This window comes from Ursus arctos, unplaced genomic scaffold (genome assembly GCF_023065955.2).
Source record: "Ursus arctos isolate Adak ecotype North America unplaced genomic scaffold, UrsArc2.0 scaffold_4, whole genome shotgun sequence".
Lineage (NCBI taxonomy): Eukaryota > Metazoa > Chordata > Mammalia > Carnivora > Ursidae > Ursus > Ursus arctos.
The window spans coordinates 69,354,795-69,381,494 of NW_026623056.1; the positions used below are offsets into that span (position 1 = coordinate 69,354,795).

The following is a 26,700-nucleotide window of genomic DNA, read 5'->3' on the forward strand; positions in this document are numbered from 1 at the left end:
GGAAAAACTTAAAATGGATATGAGAAGTGAAGAAAGTGATCATAGGAGAAAATCATCTCAGGTAAAAACAAAAAGCAAAAGAGCAATTAATATTTAATATTTTTAAAGCAAAAAACAATGTTGACTGTGTTTAGTTATAAGAATTCGTTTCATATTCTTTATGGATCTAGCTGTTGGAATTTTCATTGATGGCTTGAGAATTTTTACTATTGCCGACCTTTGTGACAAATTTTTGTCTGAGTTTATGAGCAATGTGCAGTTTGAGTCCCTTGGAATTATGTATCTATATATCCATTCATATATCTACATATCCATTCATATAACGGTTGAATAGAAAGTAATTTAGAAAAAGAAAATATGTATTTTCTTCATTTGTCACACCATATAAAGGAAGTGAAATCTGAAGGGAAGGAATAAAGTTGTGCTTTTTCGAAAAAATGACCTAATAAGAGAATGAAACCAAAATATACATTCTCATAGTTATGATAAAACCCAAAACAAATGTTGCTTTTTATTTCACATTAAAGTTTAGGAATATATGTTAAGATATTTTTACTATAATTGAATGCAATTGTGACTGTTAATTTTTTACTATAGTTTTTAACAAGTATGAGAATAATTAGAAAATAAATAATGGTAAAAAAATTACGTAGACCAAATTATCTCTATCAAGTCTATAAAACACATTTTATTTTATTTCAAAACATGCAAAAACACTAAGTAATTTTTATGTAGTATTACTATTTTTCACAGTAAAGATATAATTTAGAAATGCTAAATATTGTGGATATGAGTGAAACGATTACTGATTGTACAACTTGCAGTTTTGTTGTTGTTGAGCTTAAAATCTTAAAAAACGTATATGTGGCTGGCTTTATGTTTATTCTTTGTGTGTTTGCTTATTGTCTGGTGGTTTAAATTTTTTTTTTATAACAATTTAATTTTGCCCAACCTGTTGACCAGGTAAGAGTTGTAAGTAGCAACATATCGTGTTTTAAGAATATCTTTTTTAAAAAATAAATTTAAATATATTGTGTTTAAGAGGCAAGCTATATCCTCTTTTATGCAGTAGGTCTGGAGTATAAGTTGTAGTAGTGGTAACACTGCTAATAGTAATAATGCTGTTAATATGTCATTAATTTTAGTTTTCTGATAATTATCCAAATATTGTTAATTTCAGTATTATTCCAACTACAGACATATATGTATACATTTAAGACTTTTTAGTGACTTCCTGTGTTCTCTGCCTAGTCAACAAGATCTGACTTGTTTTATGAGAAAGTTATAATGTTCCCCATTCCTTGAAACCACTAACGGAGGTTTTATAAAAGAGTTAAAACAAGCACAGTCTGACTCTTACACAATTAGCTTAATAGTTAATTTGGTCTTAATTATAGGCTGGTAATACTACATTCATGCTTCACAATTACATAATTCATACATGCATGTATGGATCCTTTTTTTTTCCTTTTAAAACTCATTATTAATTAGAATAGTCCAGATCCAAAATATTCACTATTAAAACAAAAGTAATCTGTGAAAAATATTTCCGTACACTATTCTTTAAATTCTCATGTATATAAACCTGTATTTAGTGTAGAATATTTATGAAGGCCTTTAACTGGGACTATGTATACTAAGAACATTTTAACATTAAACATATTTATAGTAAGGATCAGTATTAATATTTTCATCTAATTTCATCAGATATTTACAACAAATTCTGCATTAATAGGGAGCCCAAGTGAGATGTTGCCCATTGGCATAAACCCGTAGATCCGATCTTGTGGTGAAATGGACTGCGCAAGCTCGCTTCTATGGGTCTGTGTCAGTGTGGTAATCTAACAAAAGGCTATAGACAAATGCTGTTAAATAATATTTCAGTCAAACTCCTGTTAAACTTCAGTTGATTACTTTTGAAGTATTTATATTTTCCTTTGTTTTTCATGTATACATTAACCCTCATCGGTCTTTAGAGGCAAGCTTCAATTGTCGACCCCTAGGAAGGGTTTATAGCATAGCCATTCAAGTTGGAATCCAAGTACAGTAAATTACGTAAGAGACTTGAATTTTTTTTGTAACAAGGCTTGAAACAAGATCTGAATAGATCCTGTTTGGAAACTCAAGTTCACATGATAGTGGTTAGTACACCTCATCAACTTCAATAAGAAAATTAAAGGCTATAACTAGATTTATGTACTATTGAGCTGATTTCTCTTGAAAAATGAAGTTGAATGCTATTGGCTTTTAATATTATTAATTGCTAGTAGAACTATATGCCAGGGGAGATGTCAGAGGACATTTTGTATGACCTGTGCTGGAAACCCAAGAGGTTAGGATAGTCCTAGTAGACACATATTAAGTCTATTGGTGAAATGTTAGAATATTATATCTACATCCTTGCCAAGCCCTTAGGTGTATGGCCGCCATATTTGGAGGAGCTGACTGAAGATATGATAAGGAGTTTGAAGCAACATTGGAAGCTGTGTGCATCCGGGTTGAGGTAGTAGGTTGTATGGTTTAGAGTTACACCCTGGGAGTTAACTGTACAACCTTCTAGCTTTCCTTGGAGCACACTTGAGCCATCGAGGAATTCTTCACCACTTTTATCTTATTGAGCCAATTTCTGTGCAAGAAGGTAATGTGTCATGAGTATTTTGGATGATCAATTTGAGCCTTTCTTACATTACAATGATCCTTTCATCCCTAAATACTAGATTATTCCATTTGCATCTACTTATAAACATTGGCAAGTTGGTATTTCTAATAGGTTGTTACTCTATGAGCAAACATTTTTAAGAACTGGTGAGTAGTGACTTAAACTGCATTGATATTTCAACTTTTCAGTCATGGATTCACAAAATTTGGCTCTTAATTTTGCAAACTGGTCATTGGTCTTTTTCTCTATTTTTATTGGCTACTCAGACACTAAAGTCAAAAAACAAAAGTCTTCTAGTGTCAGTGTTTTAATAGCACATTATCTGAGTCTTTCTTATGACACATCACTTTCTCCCTTATGTTATGGTTATCTATGTGCTTGTTTATTTTTATTTTTTTCCAGCATATACTAGACTGTAAGCCCCTTGAGGGCAAAGTCCATGCCTTATCTTTCATTGTATCCCCTACAGTGCTTTACACATAAGATCGAAATATTTATTGGATGAATGAATGGAGTATAAGATCTCACCCTGTGATGAGTTTCTATTGAATATTTGAATGAATTACAACAGTAGTCACAAATTTGAGTATTGTTTGTTGGTCCTAAAATTTGCCTAAATTTAATTCCCACACTGCTCTGCATCAGTAATATACTTGTTTTTTTTTACTGTGTTGAGTGTGCCCATTCATCCTAGACGTACAATTTAAAACTTAGGATTGCTTTTTCTCTAGAATAAAAAGAATAAAGCAAATTCATTTTTACTCATAAGTTCATTATAGTTTATAACCCTAAATTTAGATTATGTGTATTTCTTTTGAATTTTTAAATCCTTTGATTTCTAGTGAATGGTTTTTCTTTCAACATCATTTTTATAAACCAGCTTTTGCTATTTTGTATACTCCCTTGTCTTCTACCCTTTATTTTTGTACAGCCACATGTGTTGAATAAACCAGAAACAACTAAACCAGAAACATGTCAAGAAATTAATGATAAATATATGAAGTATAATTGAGGATGGGATCACATTTTTCTTTGAAGGGAAGGCACTTACAATAGTCTGTCTGTACAAAGCAAATGGTCTCTTTCGAGAACACGAACTTGCCATCAGTCTCAGTGGCATCGAATGGTGTAATTTATATAAAGAGGCTAGTTTATATAGATCATCTTTCAGTCACAGAATTAAAGAGTTACAGATATTGGAACTTTAAACTCTAAGTATGGAACACTGAATACATTAGAAAAGATTTTAGGTATATATATGTTAAGAACCATAAGATCCTGACAATGTGGTGATGAGCTTCCTATGGAACACTGACATCCAGAGTATCTCAGAATCTAGAATTTACCACCAGTGGTGAAGAAGGAACTTTTGAATCACCAATGGGAAGAACACAGGAGCCTTAGAAAGCTGAATACCAATGATTTCAAGCAAAATTATTTGATTCATAAGCAGAAGTTAAAGACTAGTGGTCTCTAAGAAAGGAAGGCCTTTCCAAGGACTAATCAAGGGATAATGAACAAGAGGTGGGAGACATAGACAAGAGAGTAAGAGGCAGAGAAAATGAAGAGCTGAGAAGGAAAGTACTAGCAAAGAGAAACAATGTTGTGTGTAATGGTAGCAGTTCTACATAACGGTGGAAGAAACGAAACAACTGAGTGGTAAACAATTATATCTTTGTAAATAGTTTAGTCTTTGAGAATCTATAGTCCCTTTCTTCTGTGTGTGTGTGTGTGTGTGTGTGTTCAAATACTCTCGTGTACAAATTTGGAGACCAAGTCAGTGTCATTGATGGCCAAATAGAATACTATTGTCAAGAAATGCCTGTTTCCACGTGTGCAGTAGAGTGAAGTATACCACAGAAATCAACTGTGATATGCAGTTTAAGGATAAACTTATGAAAATACTATGACAAATGCATAGAATTGTGGTCTCTTATTTACCCTATCTAAGGGGAGCTGGTATTATAGAAGAATAGCTGAAAAATTATGAAGATGTAGCTATGATCAAAAACGTTAGTCATGTGAAGTCATAATTCTGAAAGGCAGAGGATATAATTAGCATCAATACAGAAAATAAAAACTCCTCTGTAGGGTGAGAATACTACATGGAATTTTCTTTCACTAGTAATTAATTATAAATTTGCTCTCCCAGCTATGGGTTTTTTTTTAACTTACTACATTTTTATGAAAAAAAAATGGCAGATGACAAATACACAAATTGATACGATTATCTTAAAGAAACCACAATTCGGGACCACTGCTGGTGTCAATATCTAGAAATAGTTAAATTATGTCTAATACACCATGGGGGAAATACTATACATTTAGTGAGTTAGCATTCAGTGAGGGAACAAATATGCAGATTGAATAATTCCTGTAAGAATTTAAGTGGTCAAAATTTTACTGTATAGCAAGGTTTCCACATTTTGTAACAAAAGAAGTATGAAAATTCAAGAAACAATTAAATATCAGTGAATTATACTTTACCAATATCTCTCTTGATATTTTGAGACTTGCATACATATCTTTATGTTTATAGTAGCTGATTTCCTTTAAATGCTTTGTGGAATGAGGCAAGAAGAAGTTAGAAGCACAGAAGCAGGGAGGAAGAAAGAAAGGGATAGGAAGAACAACTGCAAAGCAATTGATTGGACCATACTAGAGAAGGCTAATTTAGTTCATAATACTGGTTCATGTTAATATTCTCATATTGGTTCTTATTCATATTAGTTCAGTGAACTAGGAGGGAATCAGATAAGGTATTTGGCAGTTGGACTGAGCCTTCTTGGAAAAAATCCAGCAGTACATGGACTATGCTATTACAATAAATGAGTCACTTTCTGTAAATAATCATTTTGTTTCTCTTTTTCCCTGTTATCAAATGCTGACTCACAAGCATAGGTGATTCCCCAAATGATGTGATACAGGATTCTGCCACCCTGAACATTATTTCATACCCATGCCTAGCTTCTCTTCCACAAAATATAGGGATAATTCTTGAGGTCACTGATCTTGACTATACTCATGGCAGCTCCCTAAAAGACCTATAGGGAATGCCTATGAAAGACCATTAGGTGAAGGTTCTGACACATCAAAAGAACATTGAGCTCTTACTTGCTTCCTAATTGCCACCATCTACTAATACTTCCAAACAAACCTGCTACCTGTTAATGGCATGTTCTTCAGATTCATGAATATCCCTTCCTCATCCTCAAAGCCTATACACTTTCTCTAAGGACCTTCTCAATTTTGAATCCTCATAGTCATTGCAACTTTTATTGCCACAGAGTTTTCTCTAACTTCTATGAGTAGTAAGTACAAGTTCCCAAGGAGACCGTGACTTACCTTTGTACCTCCTGCAGTGTATAACCATTTTTTAAACTTGAGTTGAACTTCAGATCATTTATGAACAATGGTGAGAACATATGCACACCTTAGAATAAACTATGTGTGGGCAGTAAAGTCCTGTGTTGTCTGAGATATTTCTAGACACTTCGGAATCTATCATTATGGGCTAAGGAGGAGTTTTTGTGGTTTTTTTTTAGCACTGTCTATAGATCTAATTGAGCCTGTGATATACCATCTGAAGGTGATTTATGAAACTTGCTACTCTGTATTAATAAGCCTAAGCCCCTTGTGCACAGAAATATCTGTCTTTTCAAAACTCACAACTCCTTCCCCTAGGGCTCTGCATATAGAATGAAATCTTTGGTGAATGAACAAAAGTTTTTAAAAATGAAACAAAAGCATAATATGATATAGTGGAGCAATTCTATATTTAGGTGGACTTCAAGCTTTTTAAGTTTAGAATTTAAGAGACATTAGGAATATCACTTTCAATTTTGGGCAAGTCTGCTCGATGGTAGTTCTTGATTTTCAAGTTGGCATTGTGTCGCGTGTGCATTCGTGTTTAACTTCTCTCTCCTGTATGTGGTATGTGTGAGTTAAATAAACTACCCTTGTTTCTCTCCTCTATCTGATCCCTCTTATATCCCAGTTCTGTTTCTCTTCACTCTAAACTGCTGGAACACTTACTTGGCCCCAATCATATTCAGCCTTGTGTTTCCCTTTACTTTTTATATGTTCAGGTAGTACATAGTGAAGTTATTTTGTAAGTTGTGTAATTCATGTGTACTTTTACTTAATAGGAACTTAAATAGTACCTGATTGAAATTAAAAATAAAATCTAGATTTATACATGATAATAACCTTAGAGATCAATAGCCCATTTTCCAGACGACCAAACTGAGGCCCAGAATGTTTAATGATTTTCTCAGAGCCAATCTGCCAGTAATGGATACAGCCTAGATTTCTATCTAAGTCAATGATCTATGCAAGAAGATATGTTTTATGCTTGCTATCAGTAGATTTTTAGGTAGCATCATAAAACAAATTTTAATTAATTGATTAAAATAAGATAAGGTTTTATTTTTGAAAGACTACAAATAACACAGTAATTTATCTGCAGACTCAAATATGATAGATACATAATTAATATCATTTAAAATGAACTCTGTATTCATTTTATTTGTTTTTTTTTCATGTAGAAGGGCACTCTTATTTTTCTAGACATAGAGAAAAAATTATCTACCTTCTAGTTTCACTATGGCATTTCCCCTCCTTCCAGAACTCTTCTCCAGGGCAGAGGACTATGGCCTAGCAGTTAATTGTGTCCCTCAAGTAAAAAGGGAAGAACTGTGAATTGGTAAACCTGTTAGCATTAGGTTGCTTGGAAGAATAAAAGTTAATATGAAATAGTAGCCATAACTAAGTCCACCTTCAGAGGTCAATTGCCTATATCCCCCATAAGATATGCAAGGTCTCATTATGTAAAATAGTGTTACCAGGGATCATGAACTTAAATAGCATCAGGGTCTCGGCAGTATAGTGAGCCTAGACTGGAGACAGGAGGAAGTACTAGGGACTGTGGTAGACCAAAGAAGACATACTAACTTTCAAGATATTTCAAAATGACTTCATCAGTCAATCTAAATTTGGATCCCAAGGGCAGCCAGTTTTCCATCTTTGATATGAAGGCATTACATAGCAAAGCAAAATTGCAAAAAAATCTGCTCTTTTAATGAACCTAACAGCATCTTTTCTTGCAGTTGACCTAGATAATTGGGAGTATCACCATACTTTTAAGTAATTCTAAGGTATATAAAAAAAGATAGATTCTTACACACTTCTATGCTGACGAAGTTATTTTAGTTAGACACATATAATCCATAACAGTCTAATATTTCCTTGAATTTAGTTGACTAATGAAAAATATTTACTGATAAAGCAACAACTACCAATTACAATATTAGTTTGATGTTATTTTAACGAAAGAAATGTAGTAGTAGTGGGGCTACTGGGTGGCTTAGTTGGTTAAGCATCCAGCTCTTGATTTTGGCTCAGGTCATGATCTCAGGGTCATGGGATCCAGCTCCTGCATCGGGATCTACCCCTCCCCCTGCTTGTATGTTCTCTCTCTCTCTCTCAATAAAATCTTAACAACAACAACAAAAAAAATGTCATAGTAGCAACTGTAGTAGTCCAGGAGAACTATGTAGTTTTAGGTTTCCACTTGTATCTGAATCTCAATGTGCGAAACAATCAAATCCTTACACTTCTTATTTCTCGAGTATTTGATGCTATAAATAGATGAATAGATACCATTTTGAAGTCAGAGAAAATTAAAAGGTTAAATAGAGTGAATACAATTAAAGTTCAAGGGATCTCATCTCTATGTAATGTCTTAGACTTGGGCAACTGAGTAGAGCTCAAGAATAAAGTAACTGGTATTGTTGTTAATTATATTTTATTGTGTGATAATTAAAAGAGCAGTTATGCATACATCTGGAATTAAATCAGGTGGTTCCTGTCCATAAATTTTTCAATATAATTTAATCCAATGAACTTAAATGTGGCAAATAGAAATGACACAACCAATTATGAAAACACTGAGTTTAGAGTAATGAAAAAGACTCATGTTTGCAAGGTTGCTATATGTAGTAGAAACCTTCCTATTTAATACAATTGGCATCAGCAGTTGATACCACAACTATTTTTAAAGAAATGGATTTTAAAAATTAACACATACATACAACACACATTTTGTTTAAATTTAAAAACTTGATTATATATTTTCCAGTATTTTTATGTAAGCCAAGAACTATTTTTGAGCTTGGATTGGTGATCAGAACTTAGTCATCTCTTTTTTTCTTTTCTTTTCTTTTTTTTTTTTTATAAATCTCAAAATGCATCATCTTGATTTCTAATTTCAGTTGTTTCACAAATGTCTTTAAGTACAAATCTATTGCAAAGAAATCTGAGAGCAGAATACTACTTTCTTTATGATTATTTCTAATCTTTTAAAGTTGTCTTACTTATGTCCAACTCTCTAGCATTTTTAAAGTGACTGAATTTTATAAAGTCTTTCCAAAATGTTAAGGTTTAGAACACCTCTCATTCTTTTTACATTCATATGTAAGTTGCTTTATATAATATATAACTAAATTATACAATTTCATATTAACCTAACTGGCTTAAACTGATTTGGGAACAAACATAACAGACTTCCTGCAAGCATACAAATCACTTGATGGAAGCAGAAATATTTGCATGTTCTAGAACTTTCTGAGGTGATGGAAGTGTTCTCTACAAAGTCCAAAATGGTACTCACTAGCCACATGCAGCTGTTGAGCATATGAAATGTGGCTAGTGTGACTAAAGAATTTTAAGGTTAGTTAATTTTAGTTAATTAAAATTTAAATAGCTACATGTGGCTAGTAGCTAATGTATCAGATAGTACAGTTCTGGAAAGTAGCACACTTGCATTTGGCCTGCTGGAGCATCGGTGGAAAATGTCAGATAATCTGTGAAGTGGTAAATGGTTAAGAGTACTTCCTCTGTAGCCGAATTAAGATTTAAGGGAAGAATGGCTTGGGAAACTCAGATTGATTTGGGATTCATTTTTGCTTTGTTTTATTGTTTTTTATTTGTTTATTTTGCTCCAGCAGTATAGATTATAGATTTAATTTGATGGGATTTTAAAAATTTATACAGAAGAAGGAAAGCCAAGCCATTAGAAACTATAGAGGTTTGCAACTCTTTCTGAAGCATTTGATCAACACAAACCTAATTGGAAAGTAAGCAACATCACTTGTTGCCGTGGCAAAGCAAAAACAAAAATGTGCTCTTAATTTAGGATCATGGATCCACAGGAGATATAGGATGAACTTGTTGAGTCTCTGAGCCCTTTGAAAAAAATGTATAACTCTTTAAAGGTATGTGGTTGTGCTTATTTTTCTAAGGAAAAAGTCCCAGCTCTTCTCAGCTTATCATAGCAGTCCATGATTTCCTGAAAAAGTTAACAATAACTTCATCGGGTTACTGTTTAACGCTTTTTGATGCCAGAAATTAATTAAATAGTAAACTCATAGAATTGAGGCCTTTTCTTACAAACATTGTAAACCCGTGTTTCTATCCATCCATCAACATATATATTTCAAATCATATTTGTTATTAAATATGTAAAATTTTAATTAAACATTGCATAACATATAATTTATAAGCATTTTAACTAAGATTATATGTATAATTAATTGGCTAAACCCTGGAACATAGTTGAGAAAAGAAAGAGAATAGCGTAATTTCTTGGAGGGATTCAATAAAATTGGATAGCTAAAATCACTGTCATATTAAATGTGAACATTTAGCTGTAAATTATTGGAAACATCATAAAAATATAGATTAAACCATCTCTCAGTTTATTATATCAGTGCATTTGCAAATGTTCTTGCTTATGAATGACCAGGTCCATTAAAGTTGTGCATTATGGTACAATTTCTGAAACACAAAAAGACTGTCACCAGTCCTGTACTCAATAAAAGGGCATGAAAATATGGGGAAAATTAGAAAATTGAACTTTTAAAAATTAAGGTATTTATGTTTTAATGTGTTTTAATGTGTTTCCCTTTCTGACCGGTATTTTTGTTTAATGCATCAATCACTGGTCCAAACACGTCAAGTAGGATGGACTCTACTGTAATAGTATTAGTCCTCTTCTAAAAGTGAGAAAACTCATCAGGGGTTTCTGTTATTTTCCGCAACCACATAAATAGTAAATCCTAGGACTGAAATGTGTCTTAACCAAAGGAGTTGATTTCAACTACTTTGTTCTAATGCCTTCCGTGACAGAGGCTCATCAATTTGAAAGCCGTAGGTACCCACAGTAGAAGTTTGAAAGTAAGATTTACTCCACAACCGTCTAGAATGAAAACTACAGCCTCACTTGTTGAACTGGCCAGCCTTTCTGTTTCTTCCAGAGATTTCCTGGACCAGTGTTTCTTTCAGCTTGGAGATCCACATGACTAAAGTTCAATGGGTTCTTTTCTGTTTGATTTTTTAAAACATTGAATAGCATAAGGTGGCCATAAAAACAGCAAATATATTTACTTCTAATGGGAATTTATCAGCTCCGTGTGGTAAAATGTTTATTTAATGATTAAGAGAAACTCTGAACGGCATCTCTCTATTACGTAAAAGATTACTTCTGTTTTTAAAGTAAGTATTTCAAAAATGGAAGTACAATAAACCATACAGACTACTCGAGATTAGCTGATTAATATTTGGAAAGGATCTAACATCATTCCTTACATAATCTAGAAACTCAGAGAAGACCTCGTTTTTCTTTCCCCCTCCTCTAAAAATATTAGCTTGACACTTGCTTAGTATTCCCTACCTTACTCTGAGTTTTAAGACCTCTTAGAACAGTGGTTCTCAAATTTATCACTCAAGGACCTGCAGGGGGGAGGGAATGAGGGGTAGGAGGTGGGTGTAGTTTGAAAAAGTTCTCAGTGTTATTCAGATTTTCCATCTGCATAGGCACCCATTCCAATAGGCATCCATTCTGTGGTAAGATTTCCGAGGCTTCAGAAAGGTCACCCCTGCTCCAAAATAGCTTGGTCTTTCATTGCACATTGAACTTGCAACACAGTCATGGACAGTTCCTCCCTCCCCAGTAATAAGGGAATTGAACTCCAGCCCTGGAGTCAGACACACCTGAATTTATAACAAGTCTTGAGTCAACCACTACTACAAAAGCTGACCTTTTCATCCGGGCTCTGTGATCTCCATCTGTAAGGTAAAAATTATGATACCAGTACTGCAAGATTTTTGCAAAGATGAAAAGATTACATGTATATGGCATTTAGCAGGCATGGTACCTAGCAGATAATAGGAGTTGAAAGAATATAATTATTATGACCGTCATTGCCATATGAAATGGTACAGTGTACTGTTTACTTATTAAAGGTCCCACATGTCCAGAGCTGTGGAATTTACATGGGCAGAGCCAGCCAGAGGAAACACTGGGAGGTGGTTATTTTCTCTGAGACTGCTCCCTGGATTCCTGATCATAGTGGCTTTGCTGCCTGCATTTCTTTCGAATATGTCACGTTTCAAATATTCTCCTTGTCAGGTCATGGTAGACAAGAAGTCTCACCTTTTCCTTCTGACATTATTGTCCCTCCACATACATCTGAAGTTAATTCTTTTCCTGCTTGTATCATTCATACTTTGTAAACATAAGCAATTTTTTACTACTGTGGATATACAAATGATATAATTCTTAAGAGCCTTATTGGTTTTCCCATCTGTAAAATAGGGGTAACAATCCCTTCTTGTTGCATTTCTCTTTAGTGCCTCTGTCTCTCTTGCTGTGACTCTCCGTCGTTCTCTCCACCTCTCTTTTCTCTTCTCTGTTTTGTGTAAGTAGATCCTGCTTATATTTTTATTGCTTAATTCTCTGCATAACGTCTGTTTCCATTACTACACATAAATCACTTTTTTAATATCTAGCCAAGTGCCAAAAGTAAGAACATTATATTTACTAGATAAATGAACGAATTATTGAATTAATTAAATCGATGAGAGTGGCTAGAGAAAAATAGACTTTAGCTCTTATGAAACTGGAAGGTATTAGCTACAGTGTAATTAAAATACTCATTGTTGGCCTATCTTGGTCATCATCTTGGTCAGGTGTTGCCATTGGAAGCTAGGTCAGTCCTGTAATTTCTTCCTAACACACTCCTTTCTTACAAAGCCAATCATTTCAGTCTGAGCCAGTGCATATGCACCATGCCTGTGGGATGAGAGTGATGACATTAAATGTTTCTCACAGAAAACTGGGTGGGTCTCTGTTTCAGGATTAAATTATTTTAATTTTTTAATCTGTAGAAACTAAATTCAGTCTGCCACACTAGTCTAGTGCAAGCACATTCAGTAATTTGATTGTAACTTATTTTCATTTTGGGTAATGGGAAGAGTTTATTTTTTATTTTTAAATTTTTGGTGGGAAAGGAGAGGTTGCTTTATTCGGGAAGGCGGCAACCTGAGAAGATGGTTCTCAAAGACCATTTTCTAGATAGGAGGTACCTGAACAGGGTTCAAAAGTTGGTGAGGTTTTGAACTTGATTCTCTTTCCCTCTTTTCTGCAGGCTAGATACAGTTCTCTGTCAGGGTATTGGAGAGTTTCTCACGGCAAGATAACTTCCAGAAAGGAAGCAACATAGGCATCGAAAGTTCCATGGTATCATGCATCTAGGGCCTCATACGCATTAACCAGGGCTCTGATCCTGTCCCACCAATGTAAGGAAAGGCCGGAAAGGCCGCACCCCATTCCTGGGTCCGGGATAAGGGCCCAAATACCCTCCAGGAAGCAGCATCTTTACCTGCTTGGCCCTAAGCACCTATTATTCCTTTTATGTCAGTGATTTCAGGAGCTGAGATAGTGAACTTGCCCCTTTTCAAATGCTGATTATTTGACTGATGGCTTTGAAAGTGCTGTGGCCTTCAGAGCAGATCTTCTCAGATTTGGTGGATGGTTGTTGAGTGTAGGGAAGGTAGACCTTCTTTGCTTAGATAGTTTCCTTATAAAGCATGGGTTTTAGAGATACAGAACTGCCAGACTGAGCAATAAAAATATGGGATACTCAATTAAGTTTGAATTTTAAGAACACAATGAATAATTTTTTTAGTGTCACTATGTCTGATAGTACATGTTGCTTTCATTGTTTATCTGAGAAAATGTTCTATTTTTATTTTGCAATTCTATTGAGGTAGCATTTCCCATAATAAAGTGTCTTATCCCATTCGTTCATATATACTGCACTCTCATTAAATAAGGGAGTAGTACAAGCTAATAAAGAAACCAGAGTAAGATGTATGATACGAAATACCAGGGAAAAGCATACAAAATTAATAGAGTAACTTATATTAAAATAATAGAAAGTTGGAAATAAATTTTTTTCCTCTAAACGTTAGGGTCAAGTAAGATAAGTGTGAGGCTATATGACCTCACATGATTAAACGAAGCAGTTCAGCAAACGGTGGTTAATAAGCAGATGCCAGTCGATAACATCAGCATACAATTCAGGGGACTAAACAATGTGCTATAATATCAAAGACGCGTTACCTCGTGCATTCTCTGATGTTCTAAGTGGTCTTTGCATTAATAACGACAGAATTTTGAGGGTTTTTTGAGAGTTCTGGAGGGAAATTTCCCAAAAGATGAATACCCTGGTTCTAGTGATTTCACTGAGTTAATGTAGATCACCCCTTCTCTGCACATGATCTGTTGTGTCCGTTCCTTTAGAGTCTTGGTCAGCTTTTCTAGCACAGTTGCTATCACAAGATAAATCTCATACACCAAACCGACACTGGGTCTGTGTTTGCCTTAGACTCGGCAAAAATGTTACATGGCGCTTGGCAATCGGTGACACCGACTCCCTCATTGTGTTCACCCGTGTCACATCACCGTTTCTCACAGCCGGACCTGTTCCTTCTGGACCATCCCGACCGCCCCCAGCTCAGTGGCTCCCACACTTCCCAGTTTTGTTCAAACCCCCGCGGGAGCCAAGCTTCCCAGCTGGGTCTTCTCCCCACACTCATCAGCGCCAAGTTCCTTCCCATTCTTGCAGCTTTAGGCAGAGAATCACAGACCTGGAGACGTTCAGTGTCACCCATCAAGTCACACCAGGCACACATATGCTTGTCCACGTGTTCACACACAATGAATCTTTTCATTTAATGAGGCAATTTGTCCTGTCAACTTGGCCCCATTTCCTTTATTTTATACAGAAGAACGTGAGCACATAAAGATCAGGAGATTGTTTTCAAAGTCACATAGTCACTTACAAGTCAAGGCTGGAACCCTGATACCTTCATTAAATCACTCTTTCCAGAGACTTAAGATTTTCCCTCTGTCTTATGGGATCATATGGGCACAGAATGATGTTTTTGTGAAAAGTAAATGAGAACTTAAAGTACCTAGCTGAACTGCTTTTTGTGGGTTTTCAGAAAATGTTTGTTTCCTCTCCCTGTTTTCGCCAAACTGAGAGACAGTTTATTAGAATTTATTAATAAAATTTATTAAGAGACCGGGCTTTGGTTGCTAAGAACTGCATCATTCCCAGCTCTCTGCCTCACCTGTTTTTTGACCCTGACAAATTTGTTTAATCTTTCTAGTCCTAGATGTAGTTCTTAGCCATACAATAATGTTCTGTGCTTATATGATTCTATAATTTTTCTATTTTAGAGTTTGATTCATTACTTAGCACATAGTGGTAACTCAATAAGTTTCTTCAAATTAATAAATACATGAGTAAATAGTGGAGTCCAATGTTGTTATTATTTTCTGGCTATTTAATGACACCTTTGAAACTAATAAAGTATTATATGGTTTCTGTGGATATTTTAAAGTAAACTATGGGATATTTTAAGGTAATTGGATTCTTTTAAAAATTGTTCCACATATCTGAGTTCCATTTTTACTCAGTTTCACAATATTTCACATTGACCCTCATTGAACCCTCTGGCTTCCTTTTAATTCCCAAAGCACCTTCCCTTCTCTCTAAGTCCCTACTCAAAGACTAGTGCATATTTTGTAAAACATTTATTACCTTGTATATACTAAATAAAGTTTAAATTCCTCTACCGGACATTGAAGAACTTTACAACTTGTTTCCAGTGAACCAGCAAATACCTTATCAGGCTACCCTGCCACGTCCTGGCCCCATCTCTTTCCAGGTCATACCCATATGCCACTGCTGGGGCTCCATGCCCAAAAGTAGCTCAGGGACACTTGTAAAATGGAAGGCAGTAAGTACATAAGCAGAGAACAAATGTAGCCATATTGTTTTGTAGTTGTGGGGGCTATCTCTTTAACTCTCACTAGCTTTATCTAAAGCTAGGGTAGTAATACAACATAGAGCTCCTGTAGGATTAAAAGAGACAGCATAATTCAAATTATGTTATAAATTGCTTGTCACATGGAAGGTAATACATGGAAGCTATTGTGACGTGGTAAAAATGAACTTGGAAGTCCTTGCTTGTTTTGTTCCTTCTGTCTAAAAGCATTTAAGTTACTTATATTTGTGGCAAAATTGCATTTATTCTTCAAGATCTGCTTATTCCCTTTATTCACATTAATATGTGACTAATAATGTTTAAGTTGCACGCTCTGGCATTTCTATTCTCTTATATCTTCGTTGGCATTGTATCATTTTCTGTTTAGTTTGTCACTTTTTAAAACAATTAGTCACAGGTAATAAGAGTGAAGGGGGCTAAATATCCTCATTTAAAAACTAAGAAAACTGAAGTCAAACTCCTTAATAACATATCTTTACAATATGTGCCTCCCTAGTAGTGTATGGATTTCCAACTTGAAGACGATGTCTGTCTGATCAGTTTAGTTCTTATCCACAGTGATTGGCTCAGGGTAGACCTACAGTGTGGAGACTTCTGGAATAACTGAAAGTCGTGGAACTACTTCTGGCCAAAGTTCTGAATCCTAGGGTTAGTGCTTTCGTGCTCTACTATTTTACTCTCTCAAACTTCATCTTATTCTCCAGATTCACTTACTGAAAATCTCTCTTCAAAGTTTTTGATCGTCCTGGAGTGTGGTCTATATAAAGATGATCCTTGTAAGAGTCAGGAGCTCTTGTGCTTCCTACAGTGCAGTCGCCTGACTTGCTTTGGAATTGTGATGATGCACTCTGTGGGAGGCAGGCCCAGGGAGAATTGAAGCGGAAACAGTATTGTTTTTTCCTGGTTAAGTTCCCGGACATGGTGCATCTTCTCCCCTGACGTCAAACCCAGTGGTCCTTTCTTTTGTCTAACAACGGATTATTTCAACTATGACTTCATAATAATGCCTATTTTGTGTTGATCTTGGCTGTCTGCATCCAACTTTCACGCTTGTTAACCTTGTTTCTACTCTATAGTAACCTAAGAGGAAGCAGGGAAGTTATGAGGGTCCATTATTTTATAGATGAGGAAACTAAGGTTTGGTCTGAATTAAGATTTCCTTTCTCCCATCTTAGAGTTTACGTTGCATGATTTTGCTTCTCACTGCTGGGTTGGGTCCGCCTTAAGACCATATTCTATACCTATTCCACACCAGTAGGAGAGACCCAATATTCTTCGTGTAAGTTCTAGCGAAGTTCCAAGAACAGCCTTGGGCTATCCACCCATTGAGTCCTCCTGCTAAAGGCCCCTTCAGTTCCTGAAAATGCACAGCTGGCTGCTTCAGATTGTGATTTAGGAATGCAAGGCAGCATTTGGTAATTAGCACTTGAACTGAGCAATAACCTTCAATGAGTCTTTCATTTCCCTGCTCAGGGAGAGGGGGATCAACAAACAGAGACAGAGTGTGCTCCAGTATCAGTTTGTCAGCGTTGGAGACACTCATGAGATGTATGGCCTTAAACAGGTTCTTTAACTTCTCTGTGCCTCTCAGATGCTTCATGTTGTAAAGCGATGCCAACCGCAAGGTTATGGGAAAGGGCGAAGGAAGGAACAGAGAGCAGAATAGGGCTTGGCTCCGAGGGAGTGCTCCGTCAATACTACTCCAAGTCATCATTATTATTCATGACTTTGTGAAACTTAAAAGCAACCTTCGTCCAATCTGAGTTGATCATTGAAAGTATGATCGTATTTTTCTTTATGTAAATAGCAAATTGCTTTTAAAAAAAGAACGAAAAGGTTTGGAATGAATTTCTTTGTGTGTAATTAGGTGATTTCAGTTCGTTTTATTTTCAGCAAAAGCATCTTTGTCGTTTTTGACCCTGGTGGAAACAGCTCACATCTCTTGCATGACTGGCACCACATTGGGAAAGTAAATAACCTTATGTTGAAGTTGAAAGGGCAGTTACATGTGCCAGATCCTCTCTTGAGACTTGCCTGAAATTCATCCCTTTAGGGTTTGTGTGTTCATAATGAAGGGTGAAAATCTGCTGTAAGCATTCAGTTTGATTGAGACATAGGTTAATATTATTTGCCTGTAATATATTGAACATTCCAAGACTCCTTTCTGATTTATCACATCCATCGTAAAGCTAACAATTATAATCACTCCCATTTTTCTATTAAAGCAGCTAGGACACAACAAAGCAGAGGACTAATACAGCTTGACAAATGATAGAATTTCAAAGCTCTTTCTCCTCGAGAAAATGGAAAATATTCTGTGTGGGCAGTTGACAGTAAAAAGGAAATCTCTTCCCACGAAGTTATCTCATATAAATATTAATATTCCTTATATGGCCATTACTTCCAGCATTTCATTTTCCAAATGCACTTTTTACAAACATGTAATATTATGGTCCATTACCAACCACTAATGGAGAATTTTATGACTAACTTTTGCACCAAAAACGATTATTTGCTGTGTGAGGATAGATTTGCAAAACAAGATATGGTAGCATTTAAATGGCCACTTATTTTTAGAAGACTGCCCTGACGAAGGTGGCCTAAAACTTCCATTGTCATCTCCTGGCATCATTATCTCCAGGCCCACATGGGTGTCTCTTGCACTTACGGAGCATAATGGAAGCCAATTTGATTAAAATAGCCTGTTTCTTATCATTAGGAAATTTGGGGATGGAAAAATAAGAACTCGTATAATAAATACATAATTTGAAGCCACATTTATCCTCCAAGGTAATTAACATTCAACTCCTTCAGTAATCAGGAAGGCACCAGACTTTTCTTCTATGCGCTCTTTTCAGGGAGAGTAGTATGTATAATTTTAGGTAGGTCAAACTGAGCAAAGTGAACTATTTCATTGATGGTGTGAATATTATGGGAATCATTCTGTGGCGTCTTTCTTCCCCTCAACCCCTAAAATTGTTATTTTAAATGTATTTATAGTCAAACTTTCTAGAGAAATACCTAAGGTTCTCATCTTATCATAACATCATAATTCTATCTTATTTTTATTGACTGTATTGGATATCTGGATCCATCAAATTATTTTTTAAATGTCCTGCTTTATTGATGTTGCTACAATCCATTTTAAACGTTGTTATCTGAGGATTAGTTATAATGTAAACAATGATTCAATAAAACATATCATTTACATTTGCATTTAAAATAGTACTCAAGGAGATGGCTCTGGGTCTAGAATTCGTGTACTGAAATAGAAGGTGATAATGTTATAGAGGTTTTTGGTGGTTTTTTGTTTTAATTGGAATTTCTAGGATTAATCCATACTTATTAAATAAACTTTAAGTATCTATTTTATAACTAGTCTCCATGGAAAGGTCTTTCGAATATTGTCTCCACATTGTTTAAAACATAAATGAGAAGGATAAAGAAAACAATTATTTAATAAAATAGAAGCTAAGTCACCCACCAGAAGCCACGGAACTAGTTTGTGGCTACACAAAGAATCAAACCTAGATTTTCTGATTTGCTGGTGTTCTTTTCACTACTTCTTTAAAGAAGTCGGTTTTAAGACAACTGACCTTAGTACACGGTTTAATCTTTGCTTGTTAGTGTAAAATAGACTTCACACTACTATGGTATTGGCATGAAACATACAAAATATAAATGTTAATATGGCATCTAATACATGATAATTCATCATAAGTAGCAATATAATATGACAAACATTCATTAAATTGCTAATTCTGTCAATATAAATATTTCTGTGAAGAGTATTCTTTTTACCTTAAGAAAGCCAAATAATACCAGTAATTAATGAGAAGTGAAACCACTCAACAGTAAAATGCTTTCAGATTTTTAAAACTAATTTAGTCATATGCAATTATTCAGAAATATTATTAAAAGATTTTTTTTTCTTTTTCCTTTTTTGCATTGTGGAGATAGGATTCTGCTATTTTTTTTTTTTTTTTTTGACAGAAACATTTGCTAAAGCACAAAACTGATAAATGAGGTTATATGAGTTAGGAGACTTTTGGAAATGTAGTTCCAAAGAGAAAACTTCCTACGTGATGGAAGAAAAAATGTAATTTAACTTAGATGTTTTTCTGTATAATTTGGAAGCAGATGAACCATAAAAAATTATGAAAGCACTGTCACATGATCTTTGGAAGAATGCTAGGACATGAGGAATTTAAGAAATTTCTAGAGACATACCTAAGGTTCTCATCTTGTCATAACATCATAATTCTTTCTATCTTATTTTTATTGACTATGTTGGATATCTTTTCCATCAAATTATTTTTTAAATGTCTTCCTTAATTGATGTTGCTACAGTCCATTTTAAACGTTGATGTCTGAGGATTAGTTATACACGTGACATCATACTCTCACTCTTCCTTCCTGGTCTCTTCACCCTCTCCTCCATTGTCTGAAATATTTACCAGTCATACATAGTCTTAAATACCACATTCCCCAAGAATCCTCCCTGGACTCCCGGGGTGAAGACCCTCCAATATGCTCCTCAGTGTCCTGTAATTTGCCCAACATTTGTCACGTGTGTTACGGCACTTGCCCACTTACCTACTAGACTCTCTAGTCCGTCAGGAAAGGAGCTGGGTGTCCCATTACCGGGCCCAGAGTTTCATACATAGTAAGCTGATCAGCTCTGATTGAGCTAAAATATACTAAAGTTAACCAAGCCCTGGGGGCCCTGGGTGGCTCAGTTGGTTAAGCCTCTGCCTTTGGCTTCCAGCCCAGGGTCCTGGGGTCAAGCCCCACATCTGGCTCCCTGCTTCGCAGGGAGCCTGCTTCTCCCACTGCCCCTCCCCGACTATGCTCACTCTCTCTGTCTCATAAATAAATGGGATCTTCAAAAAACATAAAAAATAAAGTTAACCAAGCCCTGTGTAATTCTTTATAGCTTACATACTCAGGGTATCTTGTGAAGCTCTTTACATCTGCTTACTTGACCCATATTACAGATGAGGAAGCTGAGACTCCTGCAGGCTAAGAGGGATAGGAGGTCACGCACCACAAAGGGGCAGAGTAAGGAAATCCTGCCCATTCTCTTTCCTCACTTATTCTTTCATTCCGTGGATTTGTGCTGAGCCTCCTGTATGTGCCAGACATTATGTCAGAGCTGGAGATCCAAAGATAAATAGGTTAAGACCTCCTGAAACCCTCTGCCTAGTCAGAAAAATAGACGATAAACAGTAATTATAATACAGTGTGATAAGGGCTTTGACAGAGCAATCTATTCTTGTGCCGTGGGATTTCCAAAGAAGGAATAAGAATGGTGCATGTTCATTTGCACTATTTCAATTTTTAATATTCTTTTAATCCCCTTATATGTCTGAATGTGTAGTATATGCCACTCTAATTCAGAAGAAGGTAGGCGAAGGCCTATGCAAACTAATGAAATTTTAAAGATTGCAATAGTAGTGCCAAACCAACTAGTTTTCATTTATTATACATTAATTTGAGTATCAAACAGAAGTCTGTATAGAACCTAATCCATGAGAGTTTCAAATGGCTTCCTTAGGCAAAATTGTCATCATTGTCATTTATACAACTTGGAATCCCAAGATAATTCTCAAGAGAATTATCATAAGCACATTAACAAGAATGGATGAGTGGAAGAACTAGGGTAGGAGTACAATATGGCATGAAGATGGCTTAGGGTGACTCAGGGACTCGCGAGACTGTTCTAGAAAACAGCTGTGTGCCTGATCAGAAGTTCATCTGCTGTTTTTAAAAATCTTTTGAAGAGATAAACTAGTTAACTGTATAAAAAGGTCTATTTCACTTTTCAGAGTTTTTAAATTATTCTTCAGAAAAAAAGGAAGTAGCCGTGGAAAAGAGTGGTATTTCATAATGGCAATTAAAATATTTCACTGAATAGATGCAAACTATAGGTAAAGGTCAATTGTAGCCCGAGTCTATTTGCATTATTTACTAATCACCACGCCCCTCAAAATGAAAAGCTCATGAAGAACAAGCCAGGAACACACCAGTTCCCTGAAAGGGGTCTTGCCTTATTAATCTTTTTCCAGTGCTAAGGATGCTGACTCATTCATTGCCAAAGAGACTTCAGCCAAGACCAGATAACTCCCTCAACTTCATTCTTTAATTTTGAAATAGAATAAACAAAACAAAAATTGAAGGGACCTAAGCCATATGTGGATAAAATGTAGTTCTGCTTTAAAAGCCTGATTTCAGGGGCGCCTGGGTGGCACAGCGGTTAAGCGTCTGCCTTCGGCTCAGGGCGTGATCCCGGCGTTATGGGATCGAGCCCCACATCAGGCTCCTCTGCTATGAGCCTGCTTCTTCCTCTCCCACTCCCCCTGCTTGTGTTCCCTCTCTCGCTGGCTGTCTCTATCTCTGTCAAATAAATAAATAAAATCTTTAAAAAAAAAAAAAAGCCTGATTTCAGAACCCTAAGAATCTCAGTTGTCAGTGATTAAGAGCTAGGGACCCCACTGAGTGTTTAAAAGTAATACCTGTTTCCTACGGAAGCAGCCAAACCAGAGAAAATGGGTAGAAGCCAAGAAGAGAGCAGCCACCCTGCCCAAGCATCCAAAGAATGCACATTCTACGCATTCCAGGAGCACCTCCCCCGCTGGTGACTTTGCTCAGCCCCGTGGCTCTCCACCTCAAACTGCCTTGTGCAAAAATGAACAGGGGAGAATTAGAGAGCGATGCCTTTCCGGAATTGTCCACACTGGTAACCCCTTCCCTCGTAATTAGGAGAAAGAAATTCACAATCCCATTGTGAGAAGTGGAAAAGTGTGGACCCAAAAGTTTCTGGTAAACGAAGTGAAAAGGTCTACAGGGATAAACTACAGTAGCCCACACAGAATTTGCTGGATTTTTTTTCCTCTTTATAATTCTTGGGTTAAATCCCCATCTGACCACCCTCAAATGGGGCTCTTATTTTCCTAGTGTAGGAACGAAGGAGGGGGTGTTGAATCGTCTTATGACCGTCTCACCTGTGGTTGAGTACTGTGAATGGCTTTCAGTAGTCAAAAACCCCTACCCCTTACCAGTGTTCAGAAACCCTCTGCTACATACAAATCAAGAATGTCAGGAAACTCATGACACCCTTGATAACCAGAAGAAGTAAATAAATCAGCGCAGTGCATTAATTGTGCTATGTCACTAGTTTTTAGCCGTGTAGATACCTCCGGATACCACTCAAGAGACACTGGAACTTCATATGTACGTAGGTGACTTACTCCCAATTCCTTTGCTTTCTATCAATACCATCTATTTTTCCTAGTAAACTCATAAAACTTAAGCAAGATTCTAAAATTAAAAAATGGGTTTCACGTAACTCAAATTTCTACTGTAATAAAGCAAGATAATTGTAGTGAAGTCTAGTAATTATCTGTATTTAGTATGATTTCACTGTAAATCATGCTTTTTTTTTTTTTTTTACCTTGTCCTTATGTATTAACACCTGAAATAAACGTATTTGGTCACTTTTTTACAAAATAGGCATCATGCTTGGATCTTTTTTAAGAAAAATCTTTATATTCTAGCTTCCTATTCTTGGGGGAAGCCTAATTTAACATTTAATTTTCATTACGATCATATATTAACTTGAAGTTATAATCTGCTTTTGATAATTCTTCTCTTTTCAAAAAAAATTTCCTCTCTTTTCTAAATTATGGATGTGGGAGGATGGAAGTATGTGTTTGCCTCTGAACAAACCCTGGACCTATTTCAGTCTTGTTTTTATGTAAACATTATAAAGTATTCTAAAATAAATGGCATTTATCACTACTTGTCATGTTGTTCGTTATTGAAAGCGAATTTTATATTAATTCTAGTTGGCTCCGATTTTTAAGGCAATGCTTTCTAGTTTTTCCTTCATATAAAACATAGTTAATAAGACAGGTTCTTTTTATGGAACCAAAAGCTAAAAATAAACTTTTCCTGAAATAGTTGTTTTTCTTCACACCATTCTGCCACATAGGAAATGTATGTCTTAGGGGTTTGCCTGCATGGTATTTTCCTAATACTCCAGCTACATAATTCTGAATTTTTGTGTATATATTTCAAACTCTTGCCATACGTGTTTTTTATCATCCTCAAGTAGAATAAATTAGTTCTTCAGTGTCTCACCTTTACAAATTATCTACAGAAAATATAATAGATTATGGTTCAAGTCCTCCAATTTTTTGAGAATTTATCTACTTCCTGTTCATTAGTTGAGAGGCATCAAGAGTCAGGAGAGAATATATCTGTAAAATTCGAATAACATTTTGGAGTCGAAACCAATGTGACTTGTTAGTCTAGTGTCTCATATATGCCACTCTAGGTAGGACTTTATCCTTACTACTCATTCCTACAATCTTGTTTTCCCATTTTTGCTTGATAGTCTGCCCCCAGATCCCTGGTGTGTGTGTGTGTGTGTGTGTGTAACATGATGGCTTTCTGAAAAATAGTGTAGATAGAAGAGATAAGTTGGAGAGCAAGTAGAACGATGGCCATATTGTGAATGTTCTAAACACCATAATTTAAAGTTCAAAACAGTTATTGTATATATTCAAAATTGAAAATTAAAAAGTGAATATAAAATTTTAAATAACAACTACTTTATCTTAAAGCTATACCTATAGACGAAAGTCCATAATATGCTAAATTTAATTGGTCAAAAAAGAGTTACATTGAGTAGTGAATTGCATCCTGCATGGTTGGACTATATCATTTCTGGCTAAATATTTTGTAACCTAAATTCATGATATGTGTATTTTAAAAATATTAGTAGCTTCCATCAAATACAAGCAGTTGCCCTTAGTTTGACTATGGATCCCACACAGTTATTTTTTCCAGTCCTTATCAGTACAATTTTTATTTAAAAGTTCTTACAAAGATATAGATGATAGGCGTTTAGGGTTTTTGTGATGATTCCGAGTTTTTTGCTCCTGTTAAATACTATGAGTTTATAAATTTGTGATACTATAGTATCATGTGCCCCAAAAAAGCAGACTTATTATTTTTTTTTAAGATTTATTTATTTATTTTAGAGAGTTAGAGCACAAGCAGGGGGAGGGGCAGAGAGAGAGAGAGAGAGAGAGAATCCCAAGCAAACTGTGCTGTGCATGAAGCCCAATGTTGTGCTGGATCCCAGGATCCTGAGATCATGACCTGAGCGGAAACCAAGAGTAGGACGCTTAACTGACTGAGCCAATCAGGCACCCCTTGTGACGTTTCTTTTTGTTAAAAAAAAAAGCTCTAAGGAGAGAATTCAGATTTTTACAACTTTAAGTGGATGGACCATGACCTACTCCCTCCCTTAGTAACAGATTACTTTCTAAGAACTATCTTTAATATTTAAAAAATGGAAAATTATAGATCCATATCGTAAAGCAGTCAATTAAAAGGTTTTTTTAACCTAGTGACTTTCATACATTAGTTTAATTTATACTAAATTTAAATCAGACTTAATCTAAACTCAAAAATGAAGCTTTACTTTGAATTATTAAAATTAAATATAAGACCCCCGTATTTTTCAGGTTTCCCTGGTCTTTGAGACTCCTTAGGTTTTACTCCAAGACCACTTCATCAAACCTTAACATTTCTGGTGTTCTTATTTTCTCACTGCCGATTAACAGCACCACATCATGCATAAATACCATAAGGTCTTCCTTATAATGAGTCATTATTGTATCTTCAACAGGCTCACTAATATTTTTCCTATGAAAAAAGCCTCCGTTCTATGTTTATATGCATCTTTTCATTCCATATTTGGCCAAGATCAATCTCTCTGTTAATTATTTTTTTCAGTCAGAGGAAAGAATGACTTCAAGCTTTGTATTTCTTGCAAACTTAGAAAAAGTGAGTATCCCACATGAGAAACTATCAACTGTTTCAAGCCCTACTTACTTGCTCTGGACCGTTGATTCACCCATGTGCGTGCATAATAACCTTCTTCAGTAAAACCAGTTTATATATGATGTCTGTCTTTCAACATCATAAAAGGCATCTAATCTATTTGATAATACGTTGTCTGCCTGTAGGGTTCCAAAACACAGATCGAATTAAGCGTATGAATCTGGTATTGAGAGAAAGGTAATTATAAGCATTTAGCAACTGTTTTGAAGAATGCATGGCTGCAAGGTGGCATAGCCATGTAAACATGACACCAGCATCTTATGGAATGTACAAAAAAGGGATGCCTCCTGTGCCAAATAAACATTCTTCAATTAACGCTTTACAATATGTAGTGTGAATGTTCGTAGTCTGTGTTTACCATCCTGAGGCTGCTACTTTTAATGCCTCAAAAACTGTTGCCTGTGTATATTCTCCTTCTGGTGGATCTAGGGGTGAAGGTCTGATTACAGGCACATTTCCCCCCCTGGAATCTGCCTAATAAGCTACCCTTAAACCTAGTGAATCCAAGATGGAAGGCCACTTCTGATGAATTTAGCTGTGTCCCATAAACAAGGGAAGCAAGGGTTAGTTTCCACAGAAACTAACGTTATAATAAACTCTTTGTGTTGAAACATACAATCCTTATTTTGAATTCCATAATTAGGATACATTTGTGAAAAGTTTCTTATCCAGGATGTTTTTAGTCATAGGTTTTGGGGAAAAAAGTTATTTTATTGTGAGGTTTTGAATAGGCGTTTGGACACCCATTCTCTATTTGCAGGGAAATGATGAATGTTCGAAATGAAGATTGTGTTACCTACTTGTCCCTTTCGCTACTGAAAGATTTACTCTAGCATTGTTTGGTCTGGACTTTTTAAAAAATTATCCGCATCCCTTCCCATTCGTTCTACTTACTCGAATAAAATAGAACATATTAATTCTGAATTGCT

At 35.5% G+C, this 26,700-nt stretch overlaps 1 long non-coding RNA gene across 7 annotated transcripts in view; it reads left to right on the forward strand.

Moving 5' to 3' along the window:
• LOC125281477 (uncharacterized) overlaps positions 1 to 26,700 on the forward strand; it is a 438,012-nt gene that overhangs the window by 302,728 nt on the left and 108,584 nt on the right. For 4 of the 7 annotated variants that reach the window (XR_008957339.1, XR_008957338.1, XR_007188741.2 and 1 more), the window contains one exon: positions 1 to 61. This is a non-coding gene — a long non-coding RNA (uncharacterized LOC125281477). The other 3 variants (XR_008957336.1, XR_008957337.1, XR_007188738.2) reach the window with 1 other exon arrangement.